Source organism: Bos javanicus, chromosome 26, assembly GCF_032452875.1.
Source record: "Bos javanicus breed banteng chromosome 26, ARS-OSU_banteng_1.0, whole genome shotgun sequence".
Taxonomy (NCBI): domain Eukaryota; kingdom Metazoa; phylum Chordata; class Mammalia; order Artiodactyla; family Bovidae; genus Bos; species Bos javanicus.
In genome coordinates this window covers 33,281,399-33,302,410 of record NC_083893.1, presented here as the reverse complement: position 1 = coordinate 33,302,410, position 21,012 = coordinate 33,281,399, and positions in this window count along the sequence as shown.

Genomic DNA, 21,012 nt, shown 5'->3' with positions numbered 1-21,012 from the left:
TGATTCGAATTCTTGGAGAATTTTCAGATTTAACAAATAAAAATCCAGGCTGCTCAACTAAATTTGTATCTCAGATACACAGTGAATCATTTTTAAAAGGTGAGTATATCCCAAATATATCCTGAGACATACTTACCCTAAACGTGTATTCACTGCTTATCTGAAATGCAAAGGTAACTGGGAACCTGTGTTTTATCTGACGACCCTTGTTTCAGGAAATAGGATTTCTGTACTCGAAGGCTTTAATTTCCTGTTGTGCTAGCATGAAGCCATCATATAGTCCTGGCTGAACCCCCAAGGTAGCTGAGTCACTGACTGCAGAACTAATCCAGAATTAACTGGGAGAAAAGCCCTGCTTCCCAGGCTGTCACTGATGGGGGCTTGTTAGTAACATTTCATTTGCAGATGCATAAAGGAGGCCAAAATATAAATACCACCACCAGCCTGCATCTAGAATATGAGAATAACTAGCCTATATTGGGCAGGCTTCTCAGGTGGCTCAGTGGTAAAGAATCCTCCTGCCGATGCAGGAGACGCAAGAGATGGTTTGATCCCTGGGTCAGGAAGATCCTCTGGAGAAGGAAATGGGAACCCACTCCAGTATTCTTGCCTGGAGAATCCCATGGACGGAGGAGCCTGGAGGGCTACAGACCATGGGGTCGCAAAGAGTCAGACACGACTGAGCGACTGATCACACACACAGCTTAAGCTGGGCAGTGGCTCAGAGTACAAGATTCTAGAGTGTGATAGTTCTGGGTGTGAATCTCAGCTCTCCCGGCTCCCGTACGACTCTAGACACGTTAATGAACTTTCTTGTGTTTCTATTTTCTCACCTATAGGTTGGGGATAGTTATACATCTCTACCTAATTAATTAGTCTTAGGATTAAATGAGATCATGTTTTAAAGTTTTTAGCATAAAGCTTGAGTCATTATTATTACTCATCTGAAAGTAATATATATATTTTTTCAAATTCAGTCAACAAGCAAACAAATAAACTGTCACCCCCTAATCCAACAACCTTCTGGCCCTCATCCTACTGCTTCTGATAGGTGCAGGCAGTGATGACCAGAAGGGGCTGGAAAAAAGCCTGCTGTCAAAAAAGAGGGTGAGATTCTTCTAGAAATTAAAGACTGTTTAAATAAGGCAGATACTGGTTGGTAGAATGTCATGCAAATTACAACCAAGTGGCTGGCCTTCATAGCAAGATTTTGTGCACTTGATTATGGTCTGCTAACAAATTCAAGTGGAAATGAATGGCCAGGGTCACCGCAAACATCAGGGTCTTTGATCAGCCCCGAGTGCTGGCACCAAGGGCTAATACCACCCTTGCGTGTCACTTCTTCAAATTCCTGCAGGTCAAAAACCATGTTTCTGTCTCAGCGATAGTTTCTACCCTGGGGCAATTCAGGATCACCTCGTCTGATGCTACCTACAGCCACCCCTTCTGGAACAGCCAGACACTAACCAGATCTGATTTTTCGGTTTTTCAAAAACAAGTTTGAAAAATATCACTTGGGACAGCCGGTAAAAGAATGCCAGGCCGACCGCTCCACAAAGAGACACGTCAGCCGCCAGTCACTGTCAACCTCCTGCTTGGACGGTGACAGGCTGTCGCATGGAGAGGAGGCGGCCACGCGGCCAACCTAGGCACTGGGCACACCATCCCGCACAGATCCCAAGCGGACTGATCAGGGGACCACAGGAGGAGGGGGACATGAAGGAGGCAGGGGGCCCAGCCGTCTCAGGTCATCCTTCCGAGTTCATCTTCTGCTCTAAGAATGGCACATTTGGGGGGGACTCTCAAGACATGCTTTGGGGAGGGAGCAGAAGTAGCAGGCTTGCCCCATCGCTACATGGACAAGCCCCTCAACCTTTCTGATCACAATATCTTCCTCTGGGAGTTTGGGATGGACTCTGCCTTGCTCTCCCTACCATGGTTGAGAGGGGAGCGGAGGTCACAGATGGGAAAGAGCTTGAAAACCCTGAAGACGTTCTGTGTGTTGCTAGGATGACAACCCTGTCTCTATGGGGACAAGGCATCCATCCAGATGTTGAAACAGCCCAAGTATGAAGACTCCATGGTCTCCACTGGCTTCCCTCAGCTGCAACCAGGAAGGCAGCTCACAAGCCCATGATGACCATTGCCACCAGCCTGTCCTGCCTGCCCCCCGCCACTGTGCCCCTGAACTCTCTTCCAGGGTCTGTTCTGTTTTCAGAAAAGTTGAAGTGGTGAGCTGTGGGGGAGGGAGAGAGCCAGAGGCTTTCAGGTGGTCAGACTAAGGGGAGTGTGAGGCCGGCAGGACGAGCGAGGTGTGGAAAGCCGTCTACTTGGCTAAGCTCGGCTCACAAATGAGGCTGACCCCCTCGGCCTTCTCACGTGGTGCACACCCAAATGAGGTGACAACACGCTGCGGAGGGCAGGGGGCCGGTCTTGTGGTTTCCCATCTGGTCTCGCTGGGCTTTTGGGGTTTGGCGCCTCTGACAGACACATGGAGAACAGCCTTGTCGTCCTGAATCAGACAGTCGGCCTGGGTGCACAAGAGTACGTGTGAGATTTCACACATGTTCGCTGGAGGAGAGGGGCCATGGTGCAGGAGAGGAGGCGTATTTACATTCTCTGCGAATGTTTGGATTTTTTAAGAAATACAATAGACATTTCACAGGGCATGTTATAAACCAGCGTCAGCTTCCCCCCTGCATGCTATTGAAGAGACGTGAATGAGCAGGAGACAAAGCTGACTCTGAGCTACTAGGGTTTGGGATGACCACCTGCTTCATTCAAGAAGTTCTTTTTCTTACAGTCACTGGAGGGAAAGATGAGGGGAAGGGATAGTTAGGGAGTCAGGGATGGACATGTACACACTGCTGTATTTAAAATAGATAACCAACGAGGACATGCTGTATACACAAGGAACTCTGCTCAGTGTTATGTGCCAGCCTGGATGGGAGGGGAGTTTGAGGAGAAAGGATACATGTATATGTATAGCTGAGTACTTTTGCTGTTCACCTGAAACTGTCACAACATTATTAATTGGCTATGCTGCTAAGTTGCTTCAGTCGTGTCTGACTCTGTGTGACCCCATAGACGACAGCCCACCAGGCTCCCCCGTCCCTGGGATTCTCCAGGCAAGAACACTGGAGTGGGTTGCCATTTCCTTCTCCAATGCATGCAAGTGAAAAGTGAAAGTGAAGTCGCTCAGTCGTGTCTGACCCTCAGCGACCCCATGGACTGCAGCCTACCAGGCTCCTCCATCCATGGGATTTTCCAGGCAGGAGTACTGGAGTGGGGTGCCATTGCCGTGAGTTTTTTTTTTTTTTAAAGGAGTTCTCTTGCTGTATTTATTCAGGTTACTAACATTTCACAATGAGACTTTCCTCAACAAGACTCAGGAGTAGGATAAGATTCATCTGCTACTTAAAAAACCTGTTCTGGGTATACGGATTTTGTTACCCATATGCCAAGAACCAAAAGATCAAGTAACCTTGAAAACACAGAGGTGAACATTTTAAAAATAGAGCCATTTTTACTTTTCTTAACTTTTGGACTTTTCACAATAACCATAAATTACTTGTCAAACACAGTAAGATGATTGTGTTTTTTTTGTTTTTTAATGGGCACAATCTACATCAGTAATGGAGGTGGAGATGGGGACAATGGGGCAAGAGCTGGAGTGGATAGCGTGGTAGGAAGGAGAATGCTCACTCCCACCCACCTCCAACTTGATACGGGTGATTCCTCTCAGTCAGCAGCATTCTGAGCCAACTTGAACTGTCTTGAAGTGTGCCACGTGAAATCAGCTAAGAGGCATTCATTAAGATGCTAGAATGTGCTAGAGTTGACCAAATACCTCAACAAAGGATTCTATTTACATCCCAAACAGCCCTGTTGTGGTTGCTGTTCAGTCACTAAGCCGTGTCCACCTCTTTGTGATCCCATGGACTGTAGCCTGCCAGGCTTCCCTGAGTTCACTATCTCCTGGAGTTCCATTGAGTCGCGGATGTTATCTAACCATCTCATCCTCTGCTGCCCTCTTCTCCTTTTGCCTTCCGTCTTTCCCAGCATCAGGGTCTTTTCGCGTCGGGTGGCCCAAGTATTGGAGCTTCAGCATCAGTCCTTTCAGTGCATATTTAGAGCTGATTTCCTTTAGGATGAACTGGTTTGATCTCTTTCTGAGGTGGCTCAGTGGTAAAGAATTCTCCTGTCAAGCAAGAAATAAGGGTCTGATCCCTAAGTCAGGAAGATCCCTGGGAGAAATGGCAACCCATCCCAATATTCTTGCCTGGGAAATCCCATTGACGGAGGAGCCTGGTGGGCTACAGTCCATGGGGCTGTGAAAGAGTCGGACACAACTTGGTGACAAAAACAACAAGAACTAGAGCTAAGCCTTCCGAGTCCATGTCTCCCATTCTTAGACTTAGCAGAAGTCAAAGTAGCCCAGTGGGGAAGCTTGCAGGCTCTCCCCGCAGGCCGTCTGGTTCAAGTCCCAGATCTGATGCTTGTTTTGCTGACCCTAGGGAAAGATACAGAAATTCTCTCACTCTCAACTCCCTTATCTGCAAAATAGGAATGATAATAATAAGATCCCCTTTGCAAGGTTCTCATGAGGATTCAATGAAACAACACAGGTAAAGCACTTAGCCCAATGCCAGACACTCAGCATGTATCAGATCCCTGAACTCCGGGATTATTAAGAGTAATGCATTCTATTCAGATTTCCTGATACATCTTGTTTTTCAATCATCTTTGTAATAGAACCCAATAGTGACGGTACCTATGAAAAGTTCTCTCCAGACCAAAATCTCTGTTTCTTAGAGGTGGGACATCCTGGGGAGACCTGCTTTATTGCAACAATGTAAAAATCTCTTCCAAGACATCCACCACAGCTAGGAGGAAATAAGCAGCAGTCTACAAACTCCTCCAGGCTTGCCCAAGATGCTAATTAAGTGAAAGAAGGAGTCAAGCTCTTCCCTGGGGCAATACAGATATACCTTTTTTGGTGGAATAAAACTTTATTTAAAATAATTTCATATGGGAGAGGAAGGAAGGTGTTTTTTTTTTAAGTCTGGACAGGAAGAAGGGAACACCTGGTGTGACTGATAGTGAAACCTGGAACATGTGGACAGAAGATAAAGACAGGAATTTGTAGTATTTGGACATTCAGCAGTGTTTGAATTTCTTACCACCAATAGGCATTATTTTGTAATAAGAAATTAAAAGGTGGCTTTTTCCTAGGCTGGCTAGAGGGTGAACCCTGTAGGAACTGGCCCTAGGCCTTTCTCAGCGTGGAAACTTGTAAGTTTTTCCTTAAGATGACATTCAAAGTATTAATTAAGGGGCTTCCTAGGTGGTGCTAGAGCTGAAGAACCCACCTGCCAAGTCAAGAGATGTTACAGACACAGGTTGCAGTCCCTGGGCCAGGAAGATCCCCTGGAGGAGAGCATGGCAACCCCCTCCAGTATTCTTGCCTGGAGAGTCCCATGGACAGAGGAGCCTGGTGTGCTACCGTCCATAGAGTCGAAAAGAGCCAGATATGACTCAAGTGATTTACCACACTTGCATGCAAGGTACTGAGGGGACAAATTATAAGTTCTCATCACAAAGGGGAAAAAAAAATCTTTTTTTTCCTTTTTCTTTTTTTGTATTTATATGAGATGATAGATGTGAAGTAAACTTACTGTGGTTGTTGTATCACAGTATATGTAAGCCAAGTCATTCTGCTGTACACCTTGAACAATGTTATATGTCGATCATATCTCCTTGAATCAGAAGGTTAAAAAGTACCTAGCTCAGCCGTTAGTTCCTCTAGGAAGCCATTCCAGGTGGGATTCATTCTCTCTTCTGTGATCCAATAGTACTTCGTGCAACCAGTGTTCTAGAAAAGTACAGACACGGACGTGTCAGTCGCTCAGTCACGTCCAACTCTTTGTGACCCCGGGGACTGTAGCCCACGAGACTTTTCTGTCCATGGGATTCTCCAGGCAAGAATACAGGAGTGGGTTCCCATGTCCTTCTCCAGGGATCTTCCTGACACAGGGATGGAACCAAGGCTCCTGCATTGCAGGTGGATTCTTCACCATCTGAGCCACCTGGGAAGCCCACCAGCATTCTGACACTTCATTAATTCAGCCTTTCATTTGTTCACCTATTTAACAGCTGCTCTATGAATGAGGCCCCGGGGGAGGCTCTGGGGAGCCAAGGTCAGTAAGACAGGCGAGGTGCCTGCTTGTTGGAGCTTGCTTTGACGGGAAAGATGGACAGTGACACCCTCCTCACACCCCTCTTCCTCCCCCCAGCCAGTCCTGGATTCTTTAGCTGTCCTTGTGTCGTGAGTCTGATGGAGAAGGGACAGGGCCAAAGTAGCAAACACTCTAGAGACCTGGCATGAGCCAGGAAGCCTGGGAAAGTTTCTCTGTCCAAGTGACCTCACAGCTGGGAACTGAGAGATGAGAAGTATTAACTAGGTGAAAGGGTGGGAGGAAGACTAGTTGAGTGTTGGGCTGAGCACTCAAGCCGGCACTGCAATGAGACGGAACCCATGAAAGGAGAAGTTGACCCAGCGGAAGGGCAAAGACAAGATCCAAGAAGCAGGCAGGGGCCAGATCGTATGATGCTTTGCAAAATACGGGATGTTCAACTTCCCCCTAAGAACAGTTAGAAGCCATTGAGAGACTTACACCAAGGACTCCACTGCTTTTCTTCCCTTTGTTCACCTCCACTCTGACACACCAACTCCAGGCTGTCAGCACCTGGCCATTAGTGGGAGCCTAATTATTACTGGTTGGATGGCTGAACCAAGTCACCCTAAAGAAGAGACTGCAAGCAAAGCACACAACTCGGCAGCCCACCTCTCTCCTCCCTCTTGTCTCCCCCAGTCCAAGCTTGCAAGCTGAGAAGTATAAAATCCACACAATGGGATGGTTAGCAGTGAGAGGCAAGGCTAAGACATTTCTTCGGCCTCACGGTCCTTCCAAAATGTTCACCACTGGCATCAGATATCATTATCCTGACTGACGAGACAAGCAATAAAATTGGAGACTTGGAAGAGATGAGCATTTGCTAAAAGCTGTACAGCAAAGCCACAGCTGCTCTGATCATGTCTTGGCTGGTTGTTAAGGGCAGATTCCTCCATCCCCTGCCTAAAATACGTATTTATAGGCTTAATCATCTGAATTTTGCTTTCCTTTGGCTCAAAGAGATTGGGTGTAGAGGCATTTTTCATGCTGCACAAAAATGAAAGTATACTGAATACATCCTCACCTCAAACCGAATGTTAGAGCAGTTGGATTCCTCAGCAGCAACTGAATACTTTTTATAGAAAGGGAAGTCAATTGAGAAATCATAAAAAATTACAGTTGGGAAGGACCTCTGTGCTCACAAGGGTCAGGTCCCAGGAGCTGCTGTTGAATTGTTCCCTGCAGTGAAGGGTCTAATGTTTTGTCCACTCAGGTTTTAAATATCTCTACCAATAGCTCGCCCCTGGGGACGCCTCTCCACTGGGCGATAGATCTTGCTGTCAGGGCTTTTTTCCTGCTATTCAATCTCACTTTTCCTTTCCTCCACTTCATCCCATTTGTCTTTGGCAATGATTTAGACAAGAGTGTGCTGACGTCTGAAAACAAAAAGCCCTGTCTTTGCCTTCCACTTCGTTTTCCAGACCCCTCCCTCTACCTATGGCGACGTGGAGATCTGGGAAAAGGGGACACAATCAAGCTGATGTTCATTCTGGATGAGCTTATTTCCAAAGGCCAGACCCAAACCCTCGAGCCTCCAGGTGGACAAGAGGGATCGTTCATGCCTCGGAAACGTGCAGGGAAGGCAGAGGGGGGCAATCTCAAGGTTTTCCAAAGTTGAACAGCCTCCTGGCGTCACGGCTGGGACAGAAGGTGGCAGCAGAGCATCAGGCTCTGTGGGCCGAGCAGTCCTTCCGGATAACTCAAGTCCCAGCGTTCTCACTCGGAGGGCACGTTTAACCAGACCAGCCGAGAAAGCTGTGCTTTAGCCAAGAGTAAGCTGGAATCAGGGCTCTGCCCAGCCTTTTAAGTCAAATCCCAAACAGTCAGGATTCTGTGAGCACGGTCCCTTTTCTCCTGAAGTAGGTCCCGCAGCCAGAATTTAATCCCAAGAATAACTTCAGTCCTAAACAGGGATGTTGCTCTAAGCTGATCTAAACACATAAACGAGCCATCTGGTCTGGTGTGGTGACACCCGAATTTTTGTGTTTAAGGAAATTTGGGGCTAGTGCAATTTTTTCTTTATTCTTTCTAGCCCCGAGCTATTTGTTTCTGCATTTGGCTCTGGTTTCCTAGTTTCCCTTCACTCGCTCAATTGCTTACTTCTTTGGTCGTGTTTACAGGCAGCCCTTCCAAAGCAGAGTTCTAGAGAGTAAGCGTTTCTGACTTCAGGCTGGCCTCCTGCTGGGGAACCAATTAAATGTACTACCCACCAGGGAGAGTGTGATATTTTTTATTACTTTCTAATTTTGGGCCCTGAAATGGCTTCAGTGATCAGAACATTCTTCTGCTTTAGAACCTGAAGGAGCTGGTGGAATGATGCTTTTGATTGGTGTTTCATTTACAATGGTCTGTACTGGCCAAGCATACTCCAAGGATTTCCATGGGGCCTCAGATTCTTGAAGTGAAGGGAAAAGCAGGACAAAGAAAACCACAACAAAACTTTCTCCTCACTTTACCTTATTGCGCTGTAAACTGCCAGATACTTCGGGAAAGTCTTTGAGAAGTCGGTGAATTGAGAAAAAAAGAGAGAAAAATTAGAACAAAACAATGTCCCTGGGTTCTAAATCTATTTAAACTACAATAGTGAATCAACATGGTGCCTTTTTCTCATTACTGATGGCCTGATAATAGGGCCTCCAAAACGCTCATGAAGGCGAAAGGAAGAGTTATGTTGTATTTCTGAAAACAGTCACAAAATTTAGCAAAACCCCCACCCAAGGTTCTCACTGCTGTTTGATTTGTGCTTCATTTTCTTTCTTAAAGAGTAAGCATGAGACAAAAAGGAAAGGCGTGAAAAAGTCATGGGAGTGGGGGTCCAAATAGGTTCTAATGAAGAAGGAAATGAAGTTCAGTTTCCTTCAATGTCTGAATTTCTGTTTATTTTGCAACAAGGAAGGATGCCTTAAAACCCAGAATTGCTCTTGGATAAAATCAAATACTAACAACGTAGCAAAACAGCTAAAAGCCCAAATTATTAGCCTTTCCAAGTTCTTCCTACCCTCCATGGGGTTCCTGGTTTAGGGTTTTTACATTCTTTTTTTTTTTCCCTTCCCTCCTCCCCAGCTTGCTTGCTTTGCTAGAGATAAATCTAAATGTTTATCTGAAGTATCTCACTGATGCTCTGAGGGGACTTTTCTCTCCAGCAAAAGCTCCCCTGAAAACAGAGATTTGTTTCAGTTCCCATTAAATATTGCTCAGTGTTGAGTCTGTTACTAGTGAATGGCTTCTTTTAGCAACACTGACAATAAAAAATTGACAAATATAACCATGCTCAGTGGCAACTTTTGTAAATGTGATTCAAAAATTAACATTTATAATTTTATAATAAACCAGCTATCATATTTGCTATTATATCATGCTCTGTTAAAAACTGTCTTTCCTACTTTTAAATAGAAGTCCCATGAGAGCAAAAATGTTTATCTTTATTGTTTATGGCCTCGCTAAGTACCTCTTTATCATATGATTTAAAATTCAACAATATAACTTAGCAGTCAGTATTTATTTATTTAAAGAAAGGGTAAGTGTTTCTTCAGAGTTTGTCTAAATTTAAAACCATAAACCAAACCATTCCTCTTTCCTTCTTCATTCTTTTTCTTCCCTCCCTTCCTTCCTTCTTCCTTCTCTCCTTTCCTTCCTTCGATACCTTCATTTTAAAACCCAGTAACTGAATGTTGTTGGGTCTAAATGTTGCATAAAAAATTCAACTTCTCTTCAGGATTATTTGAAATGACCAACTTCCTTGACAGGTCTTTAGGGAGAATACTCCATATTAACTGGCTAAAAAAGCAATGTTCCAGATCAAAATACAGTCCAGCTCTATATTGGCAAGGAGACTAGAGCCAATAAATAGTGAATAGAAGCATGAACTCATGAACAGAGGGATACCCAGGCAGATGTGAAGCAGAATCACAGTATTCAAAGCTTCCAGTTAACTCAGTTCTCCACAAAACTCCCGCCTACAACTGAGTACTCACTCACTGGACAACCGCCTGTAAGAGACAACAGATTGTCAGACTCCAGGAAGCAGTACTATTTCAATCAACCCATTTGGCGTGTTGTGTTTTACAGTTTCTAAAATTAACACGGAATCCAAACAAAAACACAGCCAGTGTGGAACTATAGACAAAGGACCCTGCTGCATGGTTGCTTCGAATCTCTTCGTTATCAAAATTAGCTGCCTTGTCCATCCAGCTCCCATTTTTGAAGGCACACCTTTCATTAACCAAGCTGTCATTATGTGCTGGGGATGGCCAAATTATCCAGGATTCTCGTTTTTAAAATCAGTGTTGATATGAGTCCTAAAGCTAGGAGCTGAGGGGGAGGTGGATGTAGCAGAAATGTTTGGAGAATTTGCAGGTAGCACTCGGGCTTGCTTCTGGCTCCTCTCCTGGCTTCAGCAAAGACAACACATGGAAACAGTGCCAGGTTTTTCCTTTGCATTGAGCAAAGCTACATTTCCTGGGCTTGGCCAAGGAATTTTCTGCCGCGTGAATTATGAAGCTGACTTCCAGCCAGATGCCAGGCGCTCTGTCCTTCCTGTTCATCCAGGGCATATCGATATTTGTTCATCATGTTGCACGCTCCTCGTGTTTGCCTCTTTTTCAACCCGTTCTCATTAGGAGGGTCAAAAGGAGTGGGGGTTTCTTTGTAAGTCATTTACAGAGTTTGGGTGAACAGATCCATGCGCCTCCGAAGAGAATGTTGACAGAATAAGCGGAGAGGTAAGGAAGGAGGGGAGGGAGAAAGCAGAGCAGAGAGCAGAGAAAGCAAAGCTTGATATAAAACCAAGCCAGAGAATTGGTAACCATGATGCATCTTCCCAATGAGTCACCTGGCCTCACAGGTACACAGAAACCATCGCTGGGACATTCTCCCGGCAGTCACTTTCCGGGGCGAGGGGGGGCGGGTCGGGCTGCCTCCAGGAAACACATCCCTTGAAGGCCTTTGCAGGAAGCAAGTTCAGCATCACAAGGAGCCACAGCAGATACTTAAAATTCTGTCTTTCACACCCCGGCCACTTAAACATTCTTGTTAAAAATCTCCTTCATCATCCTTAACATACACAATTTTCCAAGGCATAAGAATGACTTTCTAGAGTCTCTCTGTGCCCATAAAATTCTGTCTCAGAGATTTTATTAATAATCATAAAAACATCAGTACCCATCAGGATCACTGTGGAAAGAGGGAGGCAGTTTTTCCTAAAAGTGCGTTCAGATTGTCTGAGACTGATATTGACGTGAAAAGGGGGTTAACTTGAGTCTGATGATGGATCAATCTCTCTGCTTCCCCGTCCATTCACCATAGAGGACAGGACGGCTGGAAGCTGACAGAAGCCCGCAGGGTGGGAAGCAGGCAACCACACCTGCAGAGTATTCCAACCTTCACAGCGACAAGTTGTGTGTTTATCCGAGACATGGAGGGCAGGGGAGGGATCGGGAGTTCAGCACTACATAGCTTTTTATGGCATGAGGATATGTTTCTTGCGACTTTGAGAAGTCTAGGATGACATGCTTTAAATGACTATTTGACTATTCCCCAGCTAGCTCTAAGTACTGGCTGAACAGCTCTGGATTGTTGATTGTCAGTGAAGAGCAACCAAAATAGCAAACAGTGAAACGATGCCTGCGGAGGGATTTGTAGGGTGGGCTCCTTGGTTCACCCTTTGGAGGAGGTTGATGGAGTGATCATGATCTGTCTTCCCGTAAGCTCCCTTACTTTTTCTTCTCACATTGTACCTTAAGCCCTGCAGTCAGGCAAAACTTTTATCTTAGAAGTTCAAAACTCTAAAGACCAAAAATTCATGAGGGGTTTTGAAGGAAGGGGTTACTGCACAATGCAATGGCCCCGTCAATTGGAGAACTACTGGAAATGATCCAAGGCACTCATAATCCACTGATACCCAGGCAGTGTGGGGTGGCTTCAAGGGCATGTGTTCTGGAGTCAGTGAGGTTGAAGTCTGTGCCGGTTCCATCACTGCCAATTTCTAGACCTCTCTGTACCTCAGTTTTCTCCGAGTGAAAATTAGCATGAGAGTATCTACTTTCATGGGTTCCTGGACTTTCAGGAACCCATCATAACACTATGCTTGGTGACTAGTTGGCCCTCACAACACTATCTTCTCCTAATCCCAGCCAAGAAGTGTTCTGTGATGAGTTGCTGTGACAAAAATGGGTCTTTCAATTGGTTAAGCAGCAACCTAAACTGGAGAGACACACAGGTACACGCATGAGTGAAACCCAGAAATCTTCCTCAGGTGAGCCTAATGGCAGGCCACCTGTCCTAGGACCATACACCAATACCCCCTGACTTCTACCCTCCAGATGCCAGTGGCACCCTCCCCCTCGTTGGGACAACCGAGAATGTCTCCAGACACTGCCAGATGTCCTCTGGGAGGCAAAAATGGCCATTTGAGAATCACTGGCGTAAGCTAAATGAAATGTATTCTCAAAAGTTATACAATACTTCTCAGCAAAAGTTTCCACACTGTCCTGTGTCCCTTGGCTATGACCACAAGGTGAGATAGGCTGGTATTTCATTTGACAAGTAATTACTGTACAAAGCTGATTGTAAGACAACTTATTTCCCCCTAAACTGGTTTATAATGTAAGTCCTTACAAAGTTTCTCATTCCTGATGTTTTCTCAGTTACCTTATTTTGAATATCAAGGAAGTGTTTGGGGGCGACTTCCCTGGTGGTTCAGTGGTTAAGACTGTACTTCCCCTGCAGGGGGCTCTGGTTCCATCCCTGGTTAGGGAATGAAGATCCTGCAAGCCACGTGGTATGGCCACCCAAAAAAATTAAAAAAGAAAGTTTTGGGGGAAAGACATTAGCCCCAAAGGACCTGAACCAATGATGATGATCTTGGTGATGATGGGGGAGGCTTAGAGATGGCATCTGATAACACCAGGGGAAGAAAGAGAGGCAAAAATACGTAACACAGATATGGGATTTATTTTTGAAGATATGACTTCATCATTAAAAAATATTGAAGGTATTTAAAGCAAGTCTTTCAACATTCGTTTTACCAAAAAAAAAAAAAAGGCATATTTTAAGTGCTAACCTTCTAGGTATCATAAATATCCACCCAGAGAACAAATGAGAAAACCTCCTGGGGATTAAAATAAAATTTTCAGTAACAGCATCTTCGGAGAAGGCAATGGCACCCCACTCCAGTACAATGGAAAATCCCATGGATGGAGGAGTCTGGAAGACTGCAGTCCATGGGGTCGCTGAGGGTCGGACACAACTGAGCGACTCACTTTCACTTTTCACTTTCTTGCATTGGAGAAGGAAATGGCAACCCACTCCAGTGTTCTTGCCTGGAGAATCCCAGGGATGGGGGAGCCTGCTGGGCTCCCGTCTACGGGATTGCACAGAGTTGGACACGACTGAAGTGACTTAGCAGCAGCTTAGCAGCAGCAACAGCATCTTAGATGGATTCAAAGTTTCCTTTTTTGAACAACTTGAAGAGCAGGTGATGTGTGATAGAGAATTATGTTCAATGATTCAAAAACGGCTTTGGTGGTGATGAAGGCAAATGACAAAAGTGCACAAGAAGAGTCTGAATACAATCATTCCATGACCTTAACTTCATTTTTTAAAGATTGGGAAACATTATATTTCTCAATGTTCACGCTATTTTATGTAATATGCCACATATGCAAATAAAGTGATTGATGAAGTATGGAAGCAAACATCTTACTGTTTCCTAAAAGTTTGTATAGTAGGGTTGGCTTTCTCTTTGGACAGGGAGGCTCTGCTCTGTGTTGCATGCTAAGTCGCTTCAGTTATGTCCAACTTTTTGTAACCCTATGGACTCTATTGTGAGAGTTGGACTATAAAGAAAGCTGAGCGCCAAAGAATTGATGCTTTTGAACTGTGGTGTTGGAGAAAACTCTTGAGAGTCCCTTGGACTGCAAGGAGATCCAACCAGTCCATCCTGGAGGAAATCAGTCCTGAATATTCATTGGAAGGACTGATGCTGAAACTGAAACTCCAATACTGTGGTCACCTGGTGCAAAGAACTGACTCATTTGAAAAGACCCTGATGCTGGGAAAGATTGAAGGCGGGAGGAGAGGGGACGACAGAGGATGAGATCGTTGGATGGCATCACTGACTCAACGGACATGAGTTTGAGTAAGCTCCAGGAGTTGGTTATGGACAGGGAAGCCTGGTTTGCTGCAGTCCATGTGGTTGCAAAGAGTTGGACATGACTGAGTGACTGAACTGAACTGAACTGAACTTCCCCTGTATTGCATGCATGCTAAGTTGCTTCAGTCATGTCCGACTCTGTGTGACCCTATAAACTGTAGACTGCCACATTCCTCTGTCCATGGGATTCTCCAGACACGAATACTGGAGTGGGTTGCCATGCCCTTCTCTAGGGGATCTTCCAGACCCAGGGATCAAACCTACATCTCCTGAGGCTCCTGCATTGGGAGGCAAGTTCTTTATCACTAGCCTTATCCTCAAACATATACTCAATTGAAGCATTTACTGTTTTTAAGACTCTGTGTGAGTCAGCATTGGAGAAGGCAATGGCAACCCACTTCAGTACTCTTGCCTGGGAAATCCCATGGAAGGAGGAGCCTGGTAGACTGCAGTCCATGGGGTCGCAAAGAATTGGGCACGACTGAGCGACTTCACTTTCACTTTTCACTTTCACGCATTGGAGAAGGAAATGGCAACCCACTCCAGTGTTCTTGCCTGGAGAATCCCAGGGACCGGGAGCTTGGTGGGCTGCAGTCCATGGGGTCACACAGAGTCGGACACGACTGAAGCGACTTAGCAGCAGCAGTGAGTCAGCATAACACTTGGAGCACATGTTTCTGGCCCCGGAGAGCTTGTGATCTCTGTGGGAAGATCAGACAGAAGCAGGAGAAGCAGTTTCCACATAACTCAGTGTGATTTGGCTCCAGGTAAGTGGTTCAGATGATGTGCTAGGGGAGGAGGCAGGATGACCTTTGAGAGATGCCTCCAGATGAACTTCTTGAAACCCCCAATCAGATGTGTGTGCCCAACTCAGGATTAAAGATTGACATCCCCAGGGCTTCCCTGGTGACTCAGTGGTGAAGAATCTGCCTGCTATTATTGCAGGAGACACAGGTTGGATCCCTGATCTGATACGATCCCACATGCCACAGAGCTACTAAGCCCATGCACCACAGCTATTGAGCCTGTGCTCTAGAGTCCAGGAACTGCAGATATTAAGCCCACGTGCTGCAAGTACTGAAGCCCACGTGCCCTAGAGGCCATGCTCTGCAACAAGGGAAGCCACTGCAATGAGAAGCCTGCACACTGAAACTAGAGAGTAGCCCCCCGTGCTGCAACTAGAGAACAGCCTGCACAGCAGTGAAGACCCAGTATAGCCAAAAATAAATAAATGAAAATTATATATAAAAAAAGATCGACATCCCTAATGTGGTTTCCAACAGTCAGTGTGGCTTAGATACCTCCTTCCTGCCAACCCCATCTCTACCTTCAAGAGCCCTTCTGCCAATCCCACTCTCTGACTATCCCTTGGACACCTCACCCCCCTGTCCCAGTTGTAAGTCTCCTCCCACTACCTGCTCCCTCCCTGGACTGTACCTTACCTTCCCATCTGTCTTCCTCCTGCCTGTCTTTCTGCCTTTGCAACTTGCTCTCTTCTCCTCTCCCCTTGCAGACTCCTTCTCATTCATCAGATGTTAGCTCAATCCTCACTTCACCTGGGAAGCCTTCCTGGATATCCCCTCTTGTGGTCAGGTTCCTTGGCTGTAGCTCTCACAAAACTGGTTCTTTCCTTTAAAGTATTCTCTCCGTTTATGCTTATGCATTCATTAGTGTCATTGTTGATTGATGTGTGTCTCTCCTTTAAACGCTATAAAGCCTGGTGAGAGCAGATCCTTCATCCTTTTCCACTCATCACTGTATTCCCAGGGCCTGCCCCAAAGTTGATACCCAATAAATAGTTGTCGAGTGAATCAATGATTAATTGAATGTGTATTTGCTACAACCTTTAGCTTAAGGCTTGTTATTACATCATCACTACATGTCAAGAGCTAAGATCCGATAGCATTACTGTGTTTTGTCTCATTTAATCCTCAAAAAATCCTATGATATAGATTCTTCTGTTTATATTATCCTTGTTTTCTGTATGAGAACTCTGGGGCTCAGGAGAGAAGTTAAGTAATTTAGTCAAGGTTGCAGGCACAACGAGTGTGTATAGGAGTTAGGATTGATCCCTGGTCCATGTGGGTTCAGAACACTATCACCTACATCGTATTGTACTGTATTATTTTATATTATATCTCATCTGTGATACTTATATGACGTCCACCCATATGACCTGGGGTAAGATCTAATACCGCTAAGAAGTTCTTAACCATGCCTCTCATCTCTGCCTCCTGATACGACTTTTAGCTGGTTCACCGCCATTTGCTAATGGATGTCCTGGCTGGTGGAGTCATTCTTACCATTTATAAACCCATCAAATACACCTTGTTATATTACTTTCTTATTTCGACTAGGTTAGAGGGTGCCCCACTGGGCAGAAAATGCCTCTTTTGTTTTCATGGGACCCATGACATCTGGCAAGTGCTTAGGACCCAGTGGACACTCACCTACTACTCCGTTATTGGTTGAAGACATCACAATGGTTTCCTTAGAAGTAACAACTCAGGGTTCAGAACTGGGGCTGGATTTCATATACCTTTGATGTTATTGCCTTTCCAGAATTTAATCCCCCTCGTGTCTTGTACAGGCAATATTTAAAAAATGTCATACATTTCATTCTAATCCATCAACAAATATTTGTTGTGGGGCCGGAGGTGTCAGTTGCTGGACAGATCCCTCCACCTTTCTCATCTGACCCCACCTGTCAGCTTGTGGAAAGAGACACTGGTCCAGATGATCCTCTGGCCTGTCCTTGGTCTTGGGTGTCTGAGTGGCTTCCTTAACTCACTTGGACCATCAGGCGACTCTGTCAGAAGCCCCTCCATTGAGTTTAGGGAACTGCTAAAGTTTCACAGCACATTTGCTTTTGAACCCCACCCTCAGATACTTCCCCAAGACATAAGGGAAACCAAGAAACAAGGCATCTGAAGAACTGCAGAGTTTTTACATGAGATCAAAGTAGCATCAGGACTTAATTGTGAAACAATGAATCAAGAGAGGAAGAATCAAATGAGAGATGGTAAATATTCCATAAAGAGCAGGATTAGAGTTCTCAGGCAGGGAATACCCACAGCTATCTTTATACCAACTTAAATCAGGCAGAAGCTCTAACAATGAGGATAAAATGAAATAATGGATGCATTATTTCTAGTGGGACTTGCATTGCTATTTGGCCTAATTATTCGTGATATTTCACCCATATAAGAAGCTTCTTCAGAGGAAAGAAATAACAGTTTGTCTCCTTGAAAACAAAGAACAAAGGCCTCAGTGCTCTCTAGAAGCTCGCCTATCATTAGGAGGGGAAAGAATCTGTCCATTAGCAGGAAATTCTCCCTAGAGATCTTGAATAAGATCTCCCCAAATAATCCCTCAGTGAACTGCAAATGCCTGCATGGATGAAGATTCAGAAGCCATAGGTCTTGCTGCAGAGGTGAGAGAGGGGTGATGCAAGCCAAAGAAATGTTCTCTCTAGCCTTGGTCTATGATGACTGGTGTGTGTGTGTGTGTGTGGGCACACCATGCACATTTTAACTATAAATTGGGAAAACGGGGCACACCCCAGGATTGCTTCCTTTAATGCCCTCTAGTGTAAAGGACTAGGTTTGGCTGAGAATGATAGAAAATCCACAATAACAATGGCCTGAACAATGTACAGATTATCTGTCACTGGGGAATGGGTCCTTGTAGTTCAGCCTGGAACAGCCATCTACAGTTAACAGGGACAAGGCCCCAAGCAAGCCTGGACCAGGGAAAGAGTAGTTGCTCTAGTGTCTGATGTCTTTCTGGGTCTAGGGCTCCACAGCATTTCCTTCCTTGGGTTGCATTAGAAACCCCTGTGTTTTTATTAAAGTTCTCCATTTTGGGCTTAGGGTTGTTTGAGTGGTTTCTCTTCCTTGCAGATCTTGACAAGACAATGTCTTTGTGTGGCTATGGCTCTGAGCAGAGGACAACAGCCAACTCAACGGTCTCCTTCTCATTCTGGCTTCTAGGACAGGGACAAAGCACATCCCTCTCCCTCAGGAAAGTATTAGTCATTCAGTCATGTCTGACTCGTTAGGACCCCATGGACAGTAGCTTGCCAGGCTCCTCTGTCTGTAGAATTCTCCAGGCAAGAATACTGGAGTGGGTTGCTGTTTCCTTCTTCAGGGACCTTGACTTAAATCCATTAAGTTGATTCACTTTTAGAATATAAATTGTTCCCATCCAAACAGTGAGGCACTGGAACTTGAGTAGTAGATGTTGCAGCTAGAGACAGGGTTTTCTGTTTTGCATATTTTAAATAGTTAACACTTGGATAAGGAACCCAATGAATGCCTCTGGTTAACAAATTCTGTCTAACCCAGACTCCTAAGCATAATCATCTTGCTTAATCTTTTGGCTCTCTGGGCTTCAGTTTCCTCTTTTATAAAACGAAGGGGTGGTATTAGAAATCTCTTCCAACTGAGAGGTTTTATGAGCCCCCACTCACAGAAAAAGCTATGACAAATCTAGCAGCATATTAAAAAGCAGAGACATCACTTTGCCAACAAAGATCCATATAAGTTAAAGTTATGGTTTTTCCAGTAGTCATGTACAGATGTGGGAGTTGGACCATAAAGAAGGCTGAGCATCAAAAAAAAACAGATGCTTTTTAACTATGGTGTTGGAGGAGACTCTTGAGAGTCCCTTGGACAGCAAGGAGATCAAACCAGTCAATCCTAAAGGAAATCAACCCTGAGTATTCATTGAAAGGACTGATGCTGAAGCTAAAGCTCTAATACTTTGTCCACCTGAGCACAGAGCTGACTCGTGCTGGGAAAGATTGAAGGCAGGAGGAGAAGGGGGCGACAGAGGATAAGATGGTTGGATGGCATCATCGATTCAGTGGACATGAATTTGGACAAACTCTGGGTAATGATGAAGGAGAGGGAAGCCTGGTGTGCTACAGTCCATGAGGTTGCAAAGAGTTAGACACGAATGAGTGACTGAACATCAATAACAACAGCTCACAGAGAGTAGCATCACCTAGAAGGTCCTGAAGATGGAAAGGGAGAGCTCCAATTGGCTCTGCCACTTCCTAGCTGTTTACACATGGGCAAAAAAAACACCTCCAACCCTACGCCTCAGTTTCTGATCTGTAAATGAGAAACAGTGACAGTGTCTACTTGGTGGGGGTCTCCCCGGGTTTTAGCAGTGTGCCTGACAGCTGGGATGGGAGCCTGGGGTGTTGGTCATCACAGCACTGATCACCGCAGGCCATCCTTAAATGATCCATCTTGCAGAGGATCACACCTACCCCCCAATACCACATCACACACACACACACACACACACACACACACACACAGGCTGACGTCATCTTGGATAAATGTCGCTTTTATTAATTAGCCCTGTGTGAGGGAAAAGCTAAAGTAAAGGGATGGAAGGCATAGGAGTGAGCCCGCCTGTGTTGGAAAAAAATTACTGAGTTTTTTCCAAATAGTCTGGCGTGACAAAAGAAAGTAGGAAAAATCCCTTCTTAAGCATGTGGCCTGTTAATTTTAAAATTCAAGTGTATATTTCAACGGAAAGTTAATTCACATGTTTCTGAATCTTTTGTGCTTTACCTATCAAAAAATTGTTTGAAAATAATTATTTGATGTCCAATAAGCAGTCTTTCATGTCAATTCCCTGTGCAACTGCCTGGGTGATAGTTGCCTGACAGGCAAACAGCTCCAGTTGAGACTCAAGTGTCTCTTGTCCCCAGCTCTGTGGTCTGACCAGCAAGCATTATAACTCTCCCCTTCTGGCTAGAGTTGATCAGCTGGCCTGGGATGGCCACCCATGGACATACTGGCCACTGCTGAATGCAGCCTGACCTAAAAAGATGAGCTTGTCTCTCACCAAACAAGAGAGCTGGTCTCTCTGTAATTTGGACAAAGTGACTCAGGATGAAGGTCCCAAGGAGCGGTAGATCCTAGCGCTGCATAGTCATGGGGACGCTGGACTGGGGCTACTACTATGGGCTGTTTTAGTGCATTCCTCCAGAAGACCTTTGAGTTTCTTTGGGATGTGGTCCCAGAAAATACTGGTCAGGGGAAAATAGGAGGAAGGAGAGCAACAGAGACGAGCACATTTCCATGGTGGGCAAATGGAGTTTCACCTTGCTGGGAAACTCAGAGAGCCAGGATAGAACATGTGCCTTATTTTGGTTGCAAGCAACAGAAACTAATGCTGATGAACCTAACAACAAAAAAAGTGAATCTGCAAGTAAAATTTGAGGTACCCAGGGATAGAAAAGGAAGTCACAGACTCCAATGAGGGATAGACAAGAACCATCATAAGGTCTCAGTGGAAAGGTCTCCCCTGGGTATTGCCACTGAAAGGAGCTCCAGCCCTCCTTTCATCATCACTGTACAGTCAAGAGTCCAGTTAACCAAACTGAGGTCATAAAACCACTGCTTGATCATCCTGGGTAGCCAGAGAAAATGCCTACTGGGGACTCTACAGAGTGAGTGAGAATTCTCAGAAGAAAAGGCCATTGGAAAGGAGGAATGGAGGCAGGGTGGTGGGGAAGCACACACACACACACACACACACACACACACTATATTTCCAGAAGTCTATCACTTAATGAGAGAATTAGAAATTACAACCTTTTAT